Here is a 15,066-nt window from a genome sequence, read left to right on the forward strand (position 1 = left end):
GCTGATGCTAAGCTGAACCTTCTGTCGACTGCCTCGTCTCAGCCTTTCATCGGCGCCCCCTGGAAACCAAACACTTTGAAGGAGGTGGCGCCTGTAGCGGGACGCAGCTGATGCGTGTTTGTGTGTTTTTTTTTAATAATGTCATGTCGGTTTTCTTTTAGGTTCACATGAGAACACACCTCTATCTCTTTCTCTCTCGCATGTATACACACCCAACTTTTTCCCAGAGGTTTAAACTTTTTGGACCAATTTCTCTACGGGACAGGTTCGGGCTGAACGTTGACGGAAAAGGCCTCAAAATCTTGTTTTGTCAAAAGCTAATTCCGCAAAGGTTTGGAGTGAGAAGCAAAAAAAAGACCATTAGCCTTTAGCTTTTACCGGCTCGTCGTCCAAACTAGCTGAATTCCGTCTTGAATGGTTTCTTGCCGTGGGTTTCACCGTCTTTACCGACTGATCCACAACCTTTAGTTTCCCTCCAAGCTATAACCTCACTGCTCGTAGATGACTCAGCTTTGTTAGATTCCCACACCGCTGAGTGACCAGACGTCTGATCCGCTCAGCCACCGTCTCCTCACTTTCACCACAGCTTTTATCAATGTGTGTGTGTGTGTGTCACCACTGCTGCCACCATGTCGCCGTTAAGTCTTTAACTAGTCTGTGCCTGCAGTGATGTGACCTGTATTGTAGGTTTAGTGCGGTTTTTAATTTAAACTCACTTCATCATGAAATTCTTACAGCACCATGTCCGTGTACTGCTGGACACTGGGAGGTCTGGTTTTTTTCCTGTTACAACTGGCTGAATAAATCACACAACATTGGACTTTGATTATATTTGTACTACTTTGAAGGAACCACACTGATTTATTTGGGGCAGTTTGGTCCATTGGTTTGTTTACCCAGAATCTAATAAGACTGATTCTGTGATCGGTATCTGCGTCTGCGAGATAAATCTCTGTTCAGTCGGAATGTTAAATACCCACAGACAGATGGCGTCATCGTAAACACAAAGTGCTCGGAGGCTGTTGTCGGGGAAATAAGGACAAAACCCGAAATTACACTGAGAGCAGGCAGAGATAAGGAGATAGATGTTAAATCACAATAAAATAGAAATGAATGAATTAAGATTTGGGAAAATTAAGAAGTAATGTTGATTTAAAAAAGGGTTGGGGATAGTGATGGAGATCCAGATGGAGGATTATGCCAATTGGCTGCTTACTACATGGAAACCCTAATTACATATTGTCCTTTAAAAATAAAAGCCCAAAATGTCACAGGTCATAAAGATTCCTGAAGGAAAACTGCTGGAATTTGGCTTTAATGGGAAAAAACGAGTCTGTAAATGAATGTACAAACTCAAGCCATTAACTTAAACTAAATTAATTTTTTGTTTATTTTAATTAAATATTAAATGGGTTTTGAATGCGTATAAATGCATGAAAAGCCAATGAAAGGATTTGAAGATGTTTTTCTTTTAGTTCCCTGAAAAATAAAGTCTCGACCATTTTTTATTCTTTTTTTTTGTACAGTGTTCCTCCTCTAGACTGCAAAGCTAGTCCACTGTGAATGTGTGCATCCATTGTGTCCTTTGTCATAGAGCTGAGCAGATAGTTTGATTGTGGAGGAAAAACGCATGTAGCTGATAGCGTGCGACAACAACAACAACAACGCACAGAACGTCTGACAGCAGCAAACTGGAACGACACAGTGCCTTTTGAATAAGAAAACAGCGGCGTCCATTCCATCCCCCACATCCAAGGTTTCACATCTCATCTCTCTGCCGATGTGCTTTTTTTTTTATCCACCCTCTACACTTCAGCTGTAAATGAATCCGTGCTTGGTTTTAAATGGTCTCATGTATTCTCACTGACTGCAGTGATTCATTTTTGGTTTAAATGGTGGATTCTTTACATTGTCTTTGTTTAAAGGAACATTCCGGTTTGTTAGAACTTGGGATCCTTTGCACACGTTTGGCCGTTGTTTCTGTTTTTATGATGAAGACGATGCTCGGCAGTTAATTGGGGAAATCGTCGAATGCATAGATAGAATTTTGCACCAAATTTTACACACTCCTAGATATAAGTTGGCAAATCTTTCATCACGATAACACGAATGTGGGAGAATTCCATATCTCACATTGTTGAAGAAAGTGAATAAAATCCCCTAGTTTTTGTGTAATCCTGCAAATTAACATACAAAAACAACAACAAAAAACAAAAACAACAACACAAAAACATGATGTTGTCATAACTTAAACAAACAATTGCCAAAGTGACACGAAATGAATCCCAAGTTGTAACGAACCCGGACTCGAAAGAAAGAAATACTTGCGACATCTTAACTCATCATCCTAGAAAAACGATCATCACACAGTCTCACACACTTCACGTCAAAGTGCGAGACTCAGTGACACTCTGCTCAGGTCCCGACTCCTCGAACGTTTCTGGAACTGTTTGTCAGATGCTCGCATGCAAATTATATTAGAAAAAGAAAATTATCATCACGGTTTTCTTTTTGTGTGTGTTTTTCTTTTTTTTGAAACATTGAAGGCTTCGTGTGTTGTGTTGATCTTTTTTCAAGTGTTGTGAAATTTTTCAATGTTTGCTTCAAAAGAAAACTAATAAAAAAAACAGTGAGAGGTGTCGACAGCGGAATTTACTGAAACACAGTGTGAACCATGTGACTTTTTAAATTTTTTGTCTGAAAAAAAAACACAAAAAAGGCTTAAAATGCTCTGGAATTTCAGACGTGGGACCAGAGTTTGTGTAAGTTTACATGGGAAAACACTTTGTACTCGTGTGGAAGCTCCTGAAAACCATAAGCGGAGGACGAAGGGGGGGGAACCAGTCCCTCTTGTTCAGATACCTCAAACATGACACAGACGCAGCCTTGAATCTTTCTGCCTGAGGCCGACGCTCGATTCAGTCAGAATAAAGACATCTGGGCGTTTTTTTGTGAGGAGGAAACAAAGCAAGATGAATTTTTCAGGGTTTGAAGAAGAGAAAGAAAATGTCCCAAACGAGACGGCTTCACACTCAGACAGGAGACATCATCGTCCAGCAGCTTTTACTCTTACTGATCTGCAGCTCTTTAAACAGCAGCTTCCTTCCTGTAGGTCAGACTTCAGGCCGCCGCCCCTCTGTCCCTCCGTCTGTCCGTCACTGTCACCGGTGTAAATACTAAACACTGACTGAGGAAGGAAGGAAAACACCTTTTGACTTTGCATTCTGCCAGAAATTCTTGTGTTCAATAAAGTTAAAGGGAAAAAAAGACAAAAGGCTGTGTGAAGACATTCATTTCTGTTGTGATATGTTGCAGGAAACTTTGTCATATTTGTGTGAAAACTGAGGCACAAGTCAAAACACACTGATTTAGCTGCACAGAGGCCAAAGCATCATAAAGAGTCGCTGTATTTCAAAAGGTTTATAACAATAAAGCACAAAAATTTGCTGTTTAAAGACAGTTTTAAAGGTTCAAGTCGGAAAAGGAAGAATAAAGAAACATGTCTACGTTTGGGAATCAGAAAGAAAACAACAAACATCTATTATATATTTGATTTGTAATTATATAAATATATGTTAAATACCTTGTTTAAAAAGCCTGTACTACTTCCTATCAATACTACAAAAATACTAAATATAACTATATATTGAGGGCTATACCAAAGTATGTAGTCACTATAGGAAAACATATACACTGTTTAAATATTTTAATTAGTTGACATTTTAAATTTGAATCCTAATTAAATAATATCTTCTTGATAAAGTTGCAAACACTGGACATTAAATCCGGGGATTTACTGTTTTATAATTTGAAAGGGTGATTCAGATCAAGATGAGAACATGTCCCTGAGTCCAGATTTAAATCAGCTCAGTAGTTTTTCCAGTTCTATTATGTTGAACATCTTTAAATTCATCATTTATTTTTTTATTCAGCCGCTCAACATTCCAAAGCTCCACTTATTTATGAAACAAAATAAAACATTTAATCTCAAAACATTTCAACCCAAACATTCTTTGTGAGCTGAGAATCTTGTCAGGAGAATTTATTTCATTTATTAAATACGAGTAAATAAGTACCAAGAAAACAAGTATCATGTGAGGTGTTCTTGTAGTTCTGCTTATTGACCACTAGAGGACAGCATGCTCCCAATCTACAGACAGACTGAACCTGACTTTTACAATTGAGGCACAAAGAATCACATGAATCAAGTTTTTCAAACTAAAACGGTTAAATTGTTTTTAATTGACTCTATATTATATTATACTATAAATGACATTGATATTGAGTTATTATAATTCATTATAATTAAAGTAAAGAAATAATAATAACTGTAATAACTGTGAGTATGAGAAGCTGAAAATACAACAGCAGAATCATAAGTGAAATATATGTAATAATGAAACACATATATTTAAATATACAGAAATATCTGCAATATGTCATGAAGAGTGACAGAGCTGTGCAGTTTGAACAGGAATAAAAATGCAAAGTGTCCAAAGTTATATAGAAAAAATAGTTATTTGACATGAATCTGTTATTCATTGAAGTCAGAGTGACTTAAACCAGAACTTTTCAAAGACCTGTTGAAAAGTCTTTGTCAGAGTGAAGTAATCTCTGGTTTGACCAGAGGGAGGCAGACTAACTCAGATTAACAGACACGTCCTGAAGCAGATAAGTTTGGTTAAAGTGTCTCTAACGTAGAAATATAGTTATAAAGAAAAGTTATAGAAGAAAACAGAATCAGTCAGTTTCCTCCTCGTGAAGTGTCACTTCAGATCTGACTGATAAAACAGGACGGGGATTCAACCTGTAGTGAAGCCACAAGACACAGTGCTGAGGAATTTAGATTGTAAAGAAATGTAAAGGAAAAATCATGAACAACTTTCAAATTAAGCAACAACAAAATCTACAAATCCTCAATTTCCATTGGATGTTTTCTTTTTATATATAAACTTATGATATGTGACACTGTTTGTGGAAATGGGGACATGAACTCTGGTTTCTACATCACATCGACAATCATTTTTTTTTAATTCATTATTTTTATTAAGCCTGAAAGCAATAACTCAGCAGCACCAAACATTTACTTTCTATACATTTACACTGTGGTATTGATATTTTTATAAAAAAAGACACATACATACATGCATGTACGTGCACTATCACCAGTGTCCTGATGCACGAGTACCTTTATTTTCATCAAATTCTCAAACGTCAGGTTCAAAGGTCACGTCAGACCTTCAATCCCTGAATGAAGCTCAAATTTCCATTTAGATTTAAATGTCCTCCGAGCGTCGTGTCGTCCTCGTCCCTTCGTGGCTGCAGCAGCTCTTCTCCTGGGAGCCGCCCCCCCCCCGTCTTACAACAACGGTCCAGTGTGGCCGTCCGTGGCCTGGCATTGATCACACTCTCACAGAGCTGAAGGCACAGAGCTCGACCTCATGGCTCGTACCTGTCTCAACACACACTTACGTCCACACACACACACGTATGGCCGGTAGTGAAACCTTGTGTTAAGCTTTTTGATTCACACATTTGTGGTAATAACTTACCATGACTTAATAATTGTCCATTTCTGGAGCTGATCTCTGCTGATGTTCAGATGTGCAGCATGTTTTCTTCTTAGCTGCTTGTGTAATGTCACCAAACAGTTTGTGATGTTTGGATCCAGAGAATCAGAAGGCACAAGTGGAAAGGCTCTGGATGAAGTCTCAACAGGAATCCAGTGCAGCTGAGGGTGAAACACGGAAACAGATGTCGGTGGCATAAAAGAAAAAACGCCCCCTTTCACACACGTGTAATCTCTACTCTCTAATTCTGAAGTAAACAGCACCAATATTTAAAGGTGCAGTGTGTAGAATTTAGTGACATCTAGTGGTGAAGTTGCATGTTGCAGCTGAATAGCCCTCACCTCACCCTCCTCTTGCAAACATGAAAGAGAACCTTTGCAAACCTTCAGTTGTCTTAAAAACTCAAAAGGTGTTTAGTTTGTCCAGTCTGGGCTACTGTAAAAAACATGGCTGCCTCCGTAGAGAGGAGCCGCTCCTGGTGTAAATATAAAGTATTTAAATATAAAGGGTTAACTCTAGGGTAAAGAAAACAACAATTCTTACAATTTAGATGAAGCACGATAGTGAAAACATCACAAGGATTATTTTATATTTAATATCTGCCAGTAGATCCATTTGTTATTAGCGCCATCTAGAGGTAGAGTCACTTTGCAACAGAAACTATGGACTATCTCTTGAACCAGGGTTTGGTTTGTCCGCTCTGAGCCTCTGTAGAAACACGGCGATGCAACATGGCTCCGTGGTAGAGGACCGGCTCCAGAGGTAAATATAAAGAAATCATTCTGAGGTAATGAAAACACAACGATTACACACCAATGAATTCACAATTTTGAATGTTATCTCCCATTTTTAACAATAGATCCTTTAAATCCTCCACACTGGACCTTAAATGAAATCACTCATCTGCATATTGCTTTTTATTTGTATATTGTTGTTATTAATGTTCGTGCAGCTGGAGTCTGGAGTCAAATGAGGTCATGTTTTGAGTTAAAATGAGCCGTGCACAGCTCCACTGTGTTCTGCAGCCTGTGGTGCTTTTTACTGTAAATCTGTGGAAAGTCACATTTACCCTTTGAACCCCTGCAGTGTTTCTTTCATTCGGTGCTTCACCATAAACCCACACATTTCAACACATTTTCTTCATGCCTTCAAAAGCGACATTTCCAGAATGAAAACATCCTCTTGTGCGAGAACCCAGTTACAGACGTCTGCCGTCCTGTGAGAAAATAGGAAGTGTTGCCATAAAGCAGCAACTACAAGATGTGTGGAGTAAGTTCCTGTGGCTTCTTGTGTGATTTTTATATAAAGGTAATAAATATTGCATGTATTTTTTTAATTAAATGCTGTGCAGTGTGAGATAAACAGTAAATCGTTCCCTGTGTGAAGTCCCCTTCGCCCGGATGGGATCTGGGGACTAATAACGCTTCTCCTCGTCTGCCTGTGGAGCTCCACACTACACAATGAGCACCGGGATAATGTTCTCCAGCTCAGTGATGGAATAATATTCCACGGTTTAAAAAAAATAAAAAAGCTTGTAAACTGTTGTAAACAGTGGAATTCGCTCAGTGAAGCAGGAGAGATTTGATGAAACAAAAGGGCCACGCTTCAGTCAGCTTTGTTGAGCAGATCAGAGAACAGTCTGAATGTACCTGAGGCTGAGGGCTGGTTGGTTTTCAAATATACAGAAGCAGATGTTTCTCTCTCTCTCTCTCTCTCTCTCTCTCTCTCTCTCTCTCTCTCTCTCTCTCTCTCTCTCTCTCTCTCTCTCTCCCTCCCTCCTTCTCCTTTTGTCTTTCTTCTTCTTCTTTTTAAAAAAAAAAATATTGTTGAGCAATATTTGTTTTTCCATGCGGGGCCACGTCTCAGCCTCCTCATTTCCACGCCGCTCCCGTCTGGTCCCTTCTCATTTCTTGTTTTGTTTTGCGCTTGCCTCAGCTCAGACTCGGCCAGCCATGCATTCCTCTCCAGAACATTCTGCTTCATCCCTGCTTCCCAACCTTTAAATCACATCAGTGTTACATCACAGCGCACTCAGGCTTCCTGCTGCGGCCGCCATGCCAAGAACTTTTCCCCTCGCGCTCTGTCGTCCCCTTCACCTTCTCCCCCCCTCCGCCACTCGGTCTGAATGTTCCCTGAGCTGCAAAGAGTCAAAACCTATATTTCTGCATCTTTATATCTGTCGAGGAGAAACTGTTTCTAATGTGCATGAACCAAAATATCTTGGGGAGCTCTTTCTGTCTGGATCAACGAGTGAGAAGCTACAAATGTATTATTTATTATCACCACACAACCATCTAACAGTCGGGACTATAATTCTAAATTATGGCAATTACAGATAATCTCGCAATTTATTGTAAATATAGAATGTTTTTTTTAATGTTTTCATTCATCCTCATTCATTCAGATTTAATTGAACTGTATTTATATATCTCCAAATCTCAGCATACATTATCTCAGGGCACTTTAGAAAGGTCGAGACCTTACAATATTCAGATGTGAAGCACTATTTGTATTTTTTCCTTTCCTTTCTTTAAAAATGTAACTTTCCACTTATTATTTTAACTCATGTTTATAGCAGGTATGTAACCAAACCATGATTCAGATTCAGTCAAATCTAAACGTACATACATGTTGATGCACATCTGTCCAGTGACACCATCTCCAATGTCCATGAATCTACTTTGAAATCCAAAACAATAAAGTTGAGATAATGTCATAATCATAGTCATCCTCCATGCTCGAGCAAAAACAAATGGCTTGTAACTACACAACCAAGATGTAAACAATAAAGGCTGCATGAACGGAAGATCGTCAGTTTTCATCATTTTTATTATGCACTGAGGAACAAATGTTTAATTTGTGTTGTATTTTTTAAACCCAATGACCCCAAACTGATCCTCCTTCATTCCATGGCTTTACTTCACGAGTAATCCCTGTTTGTAATAGTTTTCTAACTGGAATTAGATATAATAGCATATTCAGTATAGTATTTCAATTCTATTTTGTATTTTTCTTTAGTGCCTGATGCCTCAAACAACACATCTACTGCTTTAGTGCTTTTATACCGTGTTACTACACATAGGCACTGACCCTGAATACTAAACCATGAATCCACTGTACAGATTTATACAGTAAATCAACACCTTCTCATTGTCGATGCTCCGAGAAGCGAATGTTCAACCTCTGTCAGCTGCCGGTCGATGAGTAACCACAACTATACAAATACAGTAAGTTAGTGAGTCAGTCAGTTGGTTAGTTAGTCATAGTTCAGAGACCTGCTGTCTGTGATTCTCTTCCCCCCTGTTTCCTCAGGGTTTCCACCTTTTTACAGAAATACACCAGGAGTTCCGGCAAATTACAGAACCTTCGTTTTTTGATCAGCAAATCTTCAGACGGAGGCTTCTTCAAAGAAATAACTTCCCACTTCACTTCTTAAGCTGAACAAAAACTCCTCTTAAATGAATGGCTTTTGCTCACAGCTTGTGGCCGCAGCTGGCAGTATTGTTGGCCGCTCTTGTCCCCTGGCCGCGGAACAGACAGACAGAGGATGAAGGGCGATGGAGGGGGGTTGACACAACAGGTACACACATGAAACGACCGCAATTATTGTCCTCCCTCCTCCTCAACACCAGCGTCACAACTGACAAGGTGTTGGCTGATTTATTTATCTTTTTCCTTTTCTTATTCGGGTTTCCTCGGGTTGACTTTGTCTTTCTGCAGCCGCACAATGAAAAAAGCCGAAGCCAAGGAGGATGCACTTTATTAGGAACATCTGCACACCTGCCTATTCGTGCAGTGTAGGAAATCATGCACGTACATGTCAGGAGTGTCAGACGGACGGACGGACGGGGGGGGGGGGAACTTGGTTGTTGGTGCCAAACAAGCTGGTTTGAGTGTTTCTGGAAACTGCTGATCCGCCGGGATTTTTTTACAAACAACAGCCTCGAGAGTTTATTCACAATACAACAAACAGAGAATCCTCCAGTCAGCAGCGGCTCTGTGGACAGAAACCAGCCTGTTGAAGAGAGAGGTCAGAGGAGAAGGGTCAGGCTGGTCGGAGCTGACAGAAAAGCTAACTCTGGGAACTCTTCACAACTGTGCTGAACAGAAACTCATCTCAGAGTGACCACGTCGAAACTTTGAGGCCGACGAGCTACAACAGCACAGGAAAACTTTGTGTTCCAGGCAACAACAGAAATCTGAGGCGGACGCCAGACAACCTGATTTAATGAATCCTGAATTCTGCTGTGGCTCACAGATGATCACAATGTGTCATTAACAGCATGAATCCATGGACCAGACCTGCCTCGTGTCAACAGTCCAGGCTGGTAGAGGTGGTGTCTCGGTGCGGGGAACAATTTCTTGGGCCCTTAGCACCAATCAATCATGGTTTGAATACCACCGCCTGTCAGAGTCTCGTTGCTGAGGATGCTCACGGCCACAGTTTACCATCTTTCTAATGGCTTCCTCCTGCACGATAATGCTCCATGTCTCATTTCAAACAGGTCTCATTTCAAATCTGCATCCGATAGGACACCTTCAGGAAGTGGAAGCACAGGAGTTCTGCAGCATTTAACCTGCGAGTGCCTCACTGGAGCCATTTGTTTGTGTCTGACATCGGCTGTCAGGGTTTTTCGTGACTCCTCCTGATGGACCGATCAGATTCTGTTCCCTGATGTTGCCTCGAAAAAACTCACGTGTCAAAGTGCCGGTCAATAGGAAGGGAAGTCCGTGACCTGCGAGCCAGTTCACAGCCGAACACGGGCTGATACCCGGGAAGATACGAGGGAAGATGCTGAGACAATCTACAAAAAGTTTTCTGTTCCCTCAATGACAAAGTGGAAAAAAACTAGGAGGGCCTTGAAGTAACGATGTAATTATTGATCACATCCTGGATTCTGGCAATGAAAAATGGTGTCAGCTGGAGGACGAAGGGAAAGGGTCAAAGTTAAGGTTTCCAGCGTGGAGAGGATTCGTAGATCTGATCTTCAGACCTGTAGGATCATCAACTCTCTCCGTTACGAAGATAAACTGAGTAAAGAGAAACTCCTGAAAGGCTCCAATGTGTCCATCAATGACCTCCTAGAGTCTGTCCATCAAAAGCAAACTGAACGTCTCCCAGACATGAGAGCGGTCAGGGAGCAGGGGGGGGGGGGGGGGGGGGGGGGGGGGGGGGGGGGGGGTGTTCCCTATCTGTGGAATAATAACCTCATTGTACAACGACCCCTCAAAGAAACCACACAGTTACAGACTTGATGCTGTTTCCAGTTTCTGGATTTCACAGTGAAGTGTTTATCAACTTCACTGACCTTTTGGCACTTAATCCATCTCACTTTACTAACATTATCAAAATATCAGTAGACATATTCTAACATGTTTTATAATTACAGAGGCAGATTTAAATCCATTATAAAAATGGTTCACAAATTTTAAATACTTGATTTTTACTTTTTAAACTCTTAAATCGTACTTCTTGGATGTAACTCTGTTTCTTGGTGTGTTACTGTTAAGTTTATACAATCATAATCTCTTTGTTACTGGAATGAAACCAAAACCAACTGGTATTGTCATTAAAATACTACTTTATATATTTCAATGTTTTCTTGGTGGCTACTTATTCCACATAATTCTTAAATATACTTAATTTGTCAGATTAACTCGTTGCCAGACAGAACACTCATGAATTTAATCTTCTAAATACAATAAAAATGAAACTTGTATTTAAAATGTATTTTTGTCGAGAAACATCTGCTTTGTTAACTCAATCGCTCGAGATATTTTTCAGTCAAATTCAATAATAACCCTCACATATAAAACAAGATGTGCAAATCGTTTTTTTTATCTTCTAAGACACACAACAACTCACTGTCAATACCCAGATAACCTCTTCAGGGGCACACAGCTGTGGAACGACATTCCAGCACAATCACACTCGTTTGTTGAGCCAGACATTTTGAAATATTCAGTGTCAAAGCGACTCTAAAATACTCGGAGGTTGCTCAAACCGTTTTCTCCAAGAAATTAAGTTTCTACACAACAACAATAAAAAATCCCTGAATGTGCTTCTTTGTGTTGATGGTGTCTGAACAGAACCGTGAAAGATTGGATCAGGCTTGATTCACTACAAATGGATATCAGGCTGTTAGATCAGATATTCTGGCAAAAAAACAAATAGTTCGCCTGTGAACATTTTCCTGACACTGTTCAGTATCAACGTACGTGCTGCTCGCCAACGGCCGTAATGAACAACACATCCTCGTGACATTAACATACAACACAACATGCTTCGGTTTCCAACAAAGCTTTTTTTCTCTCCTCCGCTGCAGTTTGGGGCTTTTAAAGTGTATAGTTTCTTAGAGACGGCGAAAGTCCTGCTTCATGTCAGCAGCAACACTGAACACAACAGCTGTGCACAGCCTGCGAGCGCGGGCCAGAGTTCTTGGCCGTTCCGTTTCCTCTGCGTGACTTTATGATTACTCACAATCTAGTTAAATCGCAGAATCACAGATGCACATGTTGAAACCTGTTTGTTACTGCTCTGGCTCTTGAGAACATGTGGACTGACGTTTTGTTTGAATTTCACTTAGTCACTTGGAAAAATGAGCCTTTCGGTTGATATGTCACTAAACTGACCAGGTTGTGTTGGTCACAGCACTCACACGCTAGCAGGTTGCAATTCTGTGCACTAAAGATACATGTAAATATGAAATATGTTTCATCGACGGATGTGTGTGTGAATTCGAAAATGAACGGGAGCGAGCACAGACACAGCCTCGTTTCCCAAATTAACATAATTAACCTTTGGCTAATAACGATGGGAAAATGTTTAAATGCGATTTCAAGTGGAATCTGGTTTGACAACTTGCAGATTGACGACAACAGGCAGACGAACGTCACTGTGGCCAGACGAGGTTCTGGGTTAGAATGGCAACGCCCCACTAATGAAACCAAATTAAAAACCCACTGTAGATCCAGATTTATATTTGGATCTGCACCAAATTGCACACTTCAACATCAGTCTTCTAAAATATATATAAATTTCCCCTGGGAAATTGGTGAAAATGTTACAAAACACAATGTTAAAGAAAGAAAAATCCTGGATCTGCCCCAAAATGTCCTGGCCCTCGTCCCATCCTTCTAAGTTCCTTGGAATTCCACTCAGTACTTTTTGCATAATCCTGCAGACAAACAAACAACCCACCGGACGGGGGGCTCCTCCTCCCGGTGAGTAACCACAGCACAGATGAGTGACGCAGGTTTGATGGAGCGGTTTGAAGTTAACCTGGGTTTGATGATAAACAAAGCCAGGTTATGCTAAATGATTCCTGCAAAGATATTGGAAAACAAGGAGGAGGAGGGGGGAAGGAGAATGAAAGAGAGAGATGTGCTGCAGGATTAGCTGTGAGGAGCCTCCCTGTGGCGGGCGGCCTTCTTTTTCCCAGGAACACCGGGAACACTGCAAGGTGATTACTGTTTCATTTGCCATTGCTCCAGTGGTTAAGCACTATGGCCACTAGGGCTTGACTGCCTCCCCTCAACACAATGGGACACAGAGTTAGACTTTTTTTACATCCTTTCCACTTAGCAACAGCTAATGAAATAGTGAACTCGCTTTTTTATTAATAAAAAGATGAAACATTGAGGATTTGACATGTGAAGGAAAACGGCAGGAAAAAGGGCGCTGGAGGAGCAGGAAGGACGTCAGAGAGGTTCTGGAATTCTTCTCTGAGAACAGCTGGGTTCCTACATTGTGTTCCTGTGTGTGTCTGTGTGTGTTTGAGGATGGGGGGGATGAAGAAACGTGTGATGAAGGGAGGAGAGGTGGTTCTTTACTGTGAATGAAAGGCAGCTGTGGCCTTGCTGTGGGGAGTGGACACAAGGTGATGTCGGTGGAGAGTCAGAGGACGACACACATTCACACACTGAACCTGTACAGATGTTTGAACTGGACTGATGCTTCACTCGTGAGCTTCTCAAGACCCTGATGAAGCTGTTATTGTGCTTTTAAATACAATCTGTGAAAAGTTGCTAATACACGGAAGTAAAGAAAGACTACGATGCATGTGCAGAAATAGAAAAAATGACATATTGTGGTTTTACAGAGAGACAGTTTTAAGTTGCGATAAACATATTTAATGTACGTTGTCAAACCTCTAAACCTTTTCAGTTAAGCCATAAATATAATTGTGTTGATGCACTTAATCTACAGCTAATTCCACCAGCTCAGAGCCTGTGTAGGTTGTGACAGGATTTTGCACAAATTAAAGATAATCTGGGTAATTAATTGGAGATGATGATTAATAAAAAGCATTTAAATCGAACGGCAAAGCAATTAAATCAAACAATGTTTGATTGATATGTAATTTGAAAAGTAAACTTCACATTGATACAAATAGAAGCTGAAAGGAAGCTGTGGATTTCCCTTCAGGGATGTGGACTGATGAGGAGGAGCCGGAGTTAGATACTGATTATGTATTTCTTATTTGACGCCATAAAAACTGGTTGAAATGTCATGTTTGATATCTGAGACTGACACCAGACCTCAATATCGCTACTGTGCAGTCTCTGGCTCCAAGTGACGACTAAAGTGCAATTTTAATTTCATATAATTTATCATTTTTGTGGATTGTGAGGAGTCTAATATTTGGCAGCGTGAAAAAGAGAATTTATTTGAAAACTGGACTGAATCTAAGTCAATATTATAACTGATACATATACATATAGATCAGACCTACATTTGAAATTGAAACGTTTTCTTTGTCTCCTCCTAACCGTCTGTTTACTTCTTCACCCCCCATTTCTCCAGCGGGGTCCTTCCCTCACTCATCACAGTGATGTGAGATTAATTTAAGGACACAGACTTCTCACTAACCTGGTCTATCTCTGGGCTTTTTTCGGGCCCTTTCCAGGATGTCCATGCAATCTCCTCTCAAAGGAGAGAGGCTATTAAGCAGCCTTCAAGAAAGGATGGAGGGAATCAAACCAAGGGCAATTGAACACAGGTAGACAAACAAATTCACACGGTGACACGAAAATAAATTGAGGTGTGTGTGTGTGTGTGTGTGTGTCTGTCTGTCTGTGTGTAGGTGAAGGCATTTATTTAAATATGCCCTTTTGCTTCTCTCTTCGAGTATTTAACACACACCCTGAAGGTAAAATGCTTCTGTGGGGCTTCGGTGGAAATAGCAAATTGTTCTGTGTTCATTAAAGACCTGTTATAAGACGGCATGAAGAACAATCATAATATTAAACACTGTCTCGATGCCTGTAGCATGTAGGCTCTTTATAAACATGCTAACAAGAAGATGACAGGTAACCTGATTCCACTTCCTCCCTTCAAACAACCAATCAGAATGTGCAGGATGAGGGTCATGTGGTCAGGTTACCGTCTTACAGTGTCAACAATGCTGAGGTACATCATGGATTCCACTTTGTGCGTCGTAGCATCTCTTCACATCGCTTCCCTTCACCTGTCTGGTTTATATGGTGGCACTTT

Source organism: Hippoglossus hippoglossus, chromosome 14, assembly GCF_009819705.1.
Source record: "Hippoglossus hippoglossus isolate fHipHip1 chromosome 14, fHipHip1.pri, whole genome shotgun sequence".
NCBI lineage: Eukaryota > Metazoa > Chordata > Actinopteri > Pleuronectiformes > Pleuronectidae > Hippoglossus > Hippoglossus hippoglossus.